The sequence below is a fragment of the Triticum aestivum genome, chromosome 7B (assembly GCF_018294505.1).
Source record: "Triticum aestivum cultivar Chinese Spring chromosome 7B, IWGSC CS RefSeq v2.1, whole genome shotgun sequence".
Lineage (NCBI taxonomy): Eukaryota > Viridiplantae > Streptophyta > Magnoliopsida > Poales > Poaceae > Triticum > Triticum aestivum.
This window is the reverse complement of record NC_057813.1, coordinates 74,291,962-74,299,594: the sequence shown is the minus strand read 5'-3', so window position 1 is coordinate 74,299,594 and position 7,633 is coordinate 74,291,962.

Sequence of the window (7,633 nt, the reverse complement as noted above, 5' to 3'; positions counted from 1 at the left end):
GGTCCTACAAGTTGCACAAAAAAATAAAGGACTTTGAGATTGAACATTACATGTGCTAAAAATCCACCTATTTGTTTTTTTGTAGCGCTCATTTTAATGTATTTGATCATGAAAAAATACACACATGTACATTCTGTCCCTGGGTATACGTGTTTTCTTTAAATGAAACATAAAAGTATGAATTTGAAATTTTAATAATTAAGGCCCCATGGAACTTGGCGAGATTATCCGTGCTTGTGTGTGTCCATCGAAGAAACTGGGAGAAAAGGAAAGGGCTTCGGCCATCACTCTCAGCCAGACCGTGGCCCAACTCTGCTGGCACGGTCCTGCTCGACCATGTTTCCCCTTAAAATAGGTTGCTCGACCAGTTTCTAGGGCCTGCTCAACCAGTTTTGATGGCCTGCTCGACCACGTTCGTGGTTTCTTCACGGGAAGCACCGGGGAGTAGCCCGGCGAGCGGCCACGCGCCCACACTGGCCTATAAGAGTTGCGCACCTAGAGTGTCGAGTAGCAGACGATCGGTCAGAAACTGAGTCGGTTGTGGACGTCACGCGACTAGCATGCCAAGATTTTTAGTGTGGTTTCATCAGCTCCTCCGGTCAATTTGGTGCGTGGCTGTTGCTTTTTGCTCTCGCACAACAAATTGACATCGGTAGCAACCAACGTTTCAGAGCTTGAGCTATCGTAGCGTGATGATATTTTCTAGTTCATCTCAATCCTAGACCTTCAAAGTGCACTACTCTTGATAGCGATTTGAATTTAGGTTTCACTTGTATAACTATCCAGGGAATTATTCCTCGGAAAAACTATCAGGGGAAATCAGATTGACGCACTGATGAAATGTGGTGTCTTGGTACCTATCTATCAACAAATCTACCCATCATATCGGTTAAGATTCTCCCCTCTGATAAGTTTGGTTTCTCTGAACGTTTGAAACATGACCATTCTCTTCTTGGGTTTTTTAAAGGCAGCTGCTGAGCAGTGTTGGGCTTTTAATTCCTCACGTTCCAACAACCATGACAACAACTATGGTTGGCAACTCTCAAGAATTAATTCTACGTTGTGCTACTTGGTACCACAAGTCAGTTTATACAAATATTTGTCTGTGCTTCTAAGATGACATAAGTGGACATTACATAGTAGTCCCAGCTAGAAACATGTAATTGCCAAAGCTTAGTTAGTAGCCGATTGTTGGAGATCAGATGCCTAGTACCCCCTCGCATCGCCTCCCCTAGGCGATGCCAAGGGCATAGAAAACTAGCGCCGCCGGCCTCCCCTCACGTGCTCTCCTGTTGTCGCTGCCGCTGGCGAGGGCCGCAATGGCGGGTGGGTCGCCGCGGGATCGCCCTTAGGCGGTTGGGGCACCTCTTGTGGTGCATCCGTGGGCATTAGTTAGGGCGACACCCCTAGTATCTGTGGAGGAGGCCGATGTTCCATGTCCGGCATGTTGGACTTCCTAGCTAGAGATGGGTGGCAGCGGTGGCCGGCACTCCATGGCTAGCGGGGTGGGCTGATCTACCTGGAGATGGGTAGCGGCGGTTGCTGTGGATCTAGCATCCTGTCCAGATCTGTCTTGACGTGGCCTTGGTCGGCCGGCGGCGCATGGAGGGACCGGTGAGGGGCCGCTAGAGGTTCTTTGTCGGCGTTCCAGTGGCATCGTACGTCTTCATGGCGAGGCTTCGTGCGGATCCAGATAACTGCTAGATCGGGACAACATGACTTATGGTGAAAATCATGCCGACTATGGTCATGGCAGACGATGACGATGTCTCTTCACGGCGAGGCTCCGCACGGATCCAGACAACTGCGAGATCTGGGCCACATGACTTACCATGAAAATCATGCCGAGTACGTCATGGCGGACGATGATGACGTCTTTGACGTCGTTTCCTTGTCGAGGCATCATCGTTGTAGGTTGCGTCACCATGCTCATGATATTCCGGGGGAAACCCTAGATCTGGGTCTCCCAGATCGAATGACAATGGCACCTTCGGTGTCGTTCTCCCTCCCAGGGCATCGTTTTGGAGAAAGAGTTGGCTAGAGGGGACAAGAGGAGGAGCGGTGTTACATCTACCACAAGGCCGGTGGTGAGTCTCGGCGGCGTGGCACATCAGAATTTTGGTGACGAGCGTGTGTGGATGGACAAGCGCAGGATGGTGATGTTGTCTGGCGTCACGGTAACATCGACGGCGGAATGGCCTGGCGAGGTGAATGCCTTGATTTCCTCTAAAGGTGGGACGACGGAAGATGGCGGTGGCTGATTCTAGACCGTGCACATGCGGTCTAGCTAGACCGATTGGTGCTCTCGTCTTGCCGGCGGGTGGCTTGAGAAGGCCAACGGAATGGATGGTGTGTGCGGATGCGAGGTCAAGGCACATCATCAAGATTTTAGGTGTAGCAACAATAGTTGCCATGAAGTTGGTTTTGGGTTGATGCTCGTATTTTTTAGTTGGGTTCTGTTGAACATTATAATAAAATGGTTGTGTGCGTCGCTCGATGCAGAGCCCGGGGGTCATGCTCCTTCAAAAAACTAGAAACATGTAATTACATTGCAAAATGAGACAAGTTCTCAAGCAAACAAGGAACCTCATACCTCATATTATATACAACAAGGATATATAATGCACAACTGTATTCACACGGATGCAAGGATCAGATTGGTTGGTACAATTATATGTTTCAAGTGCTCACACATACTAAGATCGCTACTCTGGTTCACAAAATGGTCATAGATTCGAATTAGGGATTACTATGTAGACGCATGTAGACAACTTTACCATTGTGGTCCTATGTCTCTTGTCTGCTATCAATGGGTCATTTGCAATGTTGATCTAACACTGATACGAAAAATATTCGATCCAAAGGTGGAGAGATTGGAACTCTAGAAGCATAAATATACATCAATGTCACTCGGGGGAAGATGAATGTGAACCATGCTTTGATACGATCCGATGTATCAGTCACACACCTAGACACTTAGATGCGCCGTCGGAGTGCACACGTATCCCATGCAGAGGTTCTCGAAAAACACAGATATCCCTACGAGGTCACAACTAGCCTATTTTTTTCCTTGCTACTTGTGGTTTGTCCTACAATTAATCCGGCCGTCCCTAATGGCTCCCGTGACTAACATCGATATGCACGGGAGATGCCGAGGATACTCTGAAGCAGAATCCAGCTCGTGTGCGCAGCGACAACGGAGACCTCGGCATGGCCCAGCAGCTATGCAACCTAGAAGCAGTTTGTTAGCTGGAAAGGAACATCCTAGATCCCTTACATGTCCCACGGACTAGTACATACATCTTCTAATACCTCTCAATCCTTGCATGTTCATTCTGCAATAGTATACCTTCGCCGTAGGGTTTTCACAACTTTGTGTTGACTATCCATGCAATAACAAGGAACTTCATATTGACTGTGTGCTATATTAATCCCACAAAAATCTACCTCTCTGGTCTCTTGTACACCTCCCTATGTTCATGAATCTTTCTTTGAGTTCTCGTCCTCTCACTTATAAAGGAGGAAAACAATGACATTTAGTACAACAAGTGTAGTGGCCCACATAGACATACGAACAGCATATTCACTTATATTTAAGAAAAAACAATTAAAGACTACAACATCATAGAGATGTCAAGTGAAGGATCCAAGAGAGTGGTATCCAAGTAGACTATATGAGCATGCTGGGTAATTCAAAGGTCCACCTGAGGGCATGTATTCCAGTGTGAAACAAATTATTCCAAGTGCTAAAAAATAACAAGAAATTACACACTTCGTTTCAAGAATTTTATGTCTATAGACTTTCATGAGAAAAATTATAAGTTTTTGTACGATAAAAAACCAAGTTTAGTTCTTCCAATTTGTTTTATGTAGCACTTGTTTTACATTTGCAGTGTTGAACTGTTTGGTTTTCAACACAAATTCACTTGCATGCTTAAAACAATTTGAATTCTTTGGTCACTTTCAAGGTTTTGTAAGTACCCAGTGTTCATCTCGGAACACGTGCTTTAGGGAGACATTTTCGTCGTAATCGAGCAAGTGCAGGTTGTTCTTTCTTAGTACTTATTCTTTCTTGACGATTATTTCTTCTACACTACGGTAAGTTTCAAATGACCAAACTCCTGACTGACAATATTTGTTGAGACTTGAGAGACATCATATTACCATGGACTGAAAGAAATTCTTCTAGTTACTAGAGTAGTAGCAACAATATAAAACCACAGTCATAATAGTTCCCCTCACACATCCTAAGAAACAGAGATTATTAAATCCTCGCTCGTCGATCATTGCAAGGACTGGCTCATGCTCACTGCACTTGACGAGCACCTCTATGCAGGAATGGTCGAAGATGATTACCCTGTAAACATACTGGTTCAGGACCTTAAAGTTCAAGAAGTAGTCGATCTTCATCTCGTGACTAATGTCAAAGCCTGGCCACCACATCCTAGCTTGAGCTGATGAGTCCCTTTAGTGATCCGGTAACAGATAGCAGAAAGGTTCCCTGCTTCTTTCCCCAAGGTGTGACCCTAACTTATCGAACCCATGAGAGGACGTGCACTTGTGACAAGGGTTTCTACCAAGCTTTTGCGGGAGTATTAAATTCCAGTTTTCAGACCAGATCGTTATCACCTTTGTTACCGAAACACTTATAATAAAAACATATATGAGTGTGAGGGCTTGATTCCTACAACCATATGTTCGGATCGGGATCATCATGATCTTAATTTGTGCTTTGGAAGACAACTGTTAAGCTATGCTTGCAACAACTCGAAGTGAAAATGTGTCCAAATTACATCTTGACCGAAACATGCCCTGCATCAAGAGTGAGTTGTCCGACCGTAGAACCTATCCATCACAAGGGGTGTCCCTCGGTTATTACTCCTATAACGGATGTTGTAGTACCCGCCTCCCTGGGCTCTTCACGGGCCAGTGCGCCTCTTGGTTGTACGTATCGGGCTTGCTTGCCGCGGGAGCCTTTCGGGGACGATGCGAGCCGTCCGATCTGCCCGGACGGCTCGCGCTCGGGCGACCTGGTTGGATGGTCCATGACAGGTTTACCGCTTTGTGCATCCGGGGTCACCGTCATTGGGCGGCTTTGGTGCTCCCGCGAGCAAGGCCCCATGTGGGGCAGTGCCTCTTGGCCATCTGTTGCCGGGTGGCTTGCCTCGGGAGCCTCTTAGGAGTGCTCTGAGCCGTCCGATGTGCTCGGACGGCTCGGCCCTGGACGACCAGGCTGAAAGGTGGATGACGGGTGGACCGTCCGCCATGAGCGGCTTGACAAAGCATGTGGCAGCAATTAACTATACTTTGATGATGCCATCCACTTTCCTTTGTCACCTTAAACTTGTTGTAGTTGAGTGTGGACGATGCACATTAGTTGTGTGCTGGAGTCAGTGTGAAATGTACATATGTGCTGGAACAAGTACAGATAGAGTTGCGGTTTGCTTGTAACTGAAAATATCAGGTGGAAAGTAAGTTGTGGTGAAAACAAAGTTATGGAGGAAAATGATGAAAACCAAGTGAAAAACATGTCTCAAATGTCTTTTAAAAAATACAGTCTAGGGGGTTGAGGTTCTGCAAACAGGTAAAATTTCAAGTTCCAATGTACCTTCGCTTGGGAGCTAGGAAGAAACAAATCCGGCTATTCCACACGCTTCACATTTTGTCACTATTTATTGCTAAATTTGGTTTGTTTCATACCTCGCAGGTGAAATTAAATTTAAACTTCACGGTTTACACGTTTGTAGAGAGTCCCCTCACCAGCATATTATAGCTGTTTCAGAATTTTTGAAACTGTTGAAACATAATATTTACTTGGTTTTCACCTGCTTCCAGCATAACTTGGTTTTCATCCTAAATAATTTGGTTCAGCATATCATATTTTCACCAGCTCACAAGCTATTTAGGCAGTTCAATGAATAGTCGATTGTGGAGTTGGCTGTTTAATCCATGTAACACGCACAACTTGTAAATATAAGCAGTTATTAGTCTAAAAGAAAGGAAAACAAAAGGCATTTGTTTGTGTGTCGCCTCTGCTTTACTACTCTGTTTTCTTCTACTTTGAGTGAGTTCTTCAACTTAAAGGGCGTAGGGCAGCAGAACTAACGAACATTGTGTTCGCGCGCGTGCGCGTGCCTCCTGCTGAGAAACTGAGAGAAAAAAGAAGGGCTTCAGCCAACATTCTTGGCCAGACGAGGACGGTGCTGCTCGAACCACGTTCGTAGTGTACATGACGAGGAGCAGCCTGGCGAGCGGCCAAACGCCCACGCCCGTAGGAGTTGCGCACCTAGAAATGTCGGGCAGCGGACAACCGATCACAAGCTGTTGGAATTAAGCATAGTACGCAAACCATATAGGAGTAGTATTCATAATCCTACTTAGTTCGGTGCTTGAGCTGCTATGTACTATGTATAACCCCAGTAATCACCATACCACGAAACAAGGAAACGAGGCCAATATGATCCTTGTCTGCGTGTGTTGCGTTGTGGAAGTGCCACGACATCAATCAGCTAGCATTTCTAGTTGTTTAGTAGTTCGGTTCCATCAGCTCCAGTCCTCCGAGTCAATTCGGTGCGTGGCTGTTGCCTTTTGCTCTCGCAGGAAAGCACAAAATCGACATCGGTAACGACCGACGTGTCAGAGCTTCAGCTACCGTAGCATGATGATATTTGCTAGTTCCTCTCAATCCTAGACCTTCAAAGTGCAGTACTCTTTATACCGATTTGAATTCAGGTTCCACTTGTATACACTATATGAATAAATATTCCTCAAAAAAAAACTATTAGGGGAAATCAAATTGACGCACTGATGAAACGTGGTGTCTTGGTACCTATCTATCGGCCAATCTACCCATCATGTCGGTCGAGATCCTCCCCTCTGATAAGTTTGGTTTCTTGACCGTTTGAAACATGACCATTCTCCTCTCAGACTTTTTAAGGGCAGCTACTGAGCAATGCTGTGAATTTAATTACTCACGTTCCAGCAACCATGACAACAACTATGGTTGGCACTCTGAAGAATTAATTGTGTCTTCGTATCTCTCTGTAAACCAACCTACCCATCATGTTGGTCGAGATCCTCCCTCTGGTAAGTTTGGTTCCAGTGAACGTTTGAAGCATGAGTATTCTCTTCTCGGGCTTTTTAAGGGCAGCGAGTGAGCAATGTCGAGCTTTTAATTCCTCACGCTCCAGCAACCGTGAGAACAACTATGGTTGGCAACTCCGAAGAATTAATTATGCATCATGCTACTTGGTATTATAAGTCAGTTTATACATAAGTGGACATTACATAGTAGTCGCAACTAGAAACATGCAATCACGTCGCAAAACGAGACAAGTTCACAAGCAAGCTAGGAACATCATACCTCATGTTATATACAACAAGGATATATAATGCATAATTGTGTCCACATGCATGAATGGATCAAATTGACTAGTAGAAAATCATGGCTACAATTATATGTTCAAGTGCTGACACATACTAAGCTCACTCCGATTCACAATATGGTAATGGGTCTGAATTAGGGATTACTATGTAGACGCATGCGAAAACCTTTACCATTGTGGCCCTAAGACCTCTGGTTTGCTAACAATGGTCCATTTGCAATGTTGACCTGACACTGATACAAAAACAC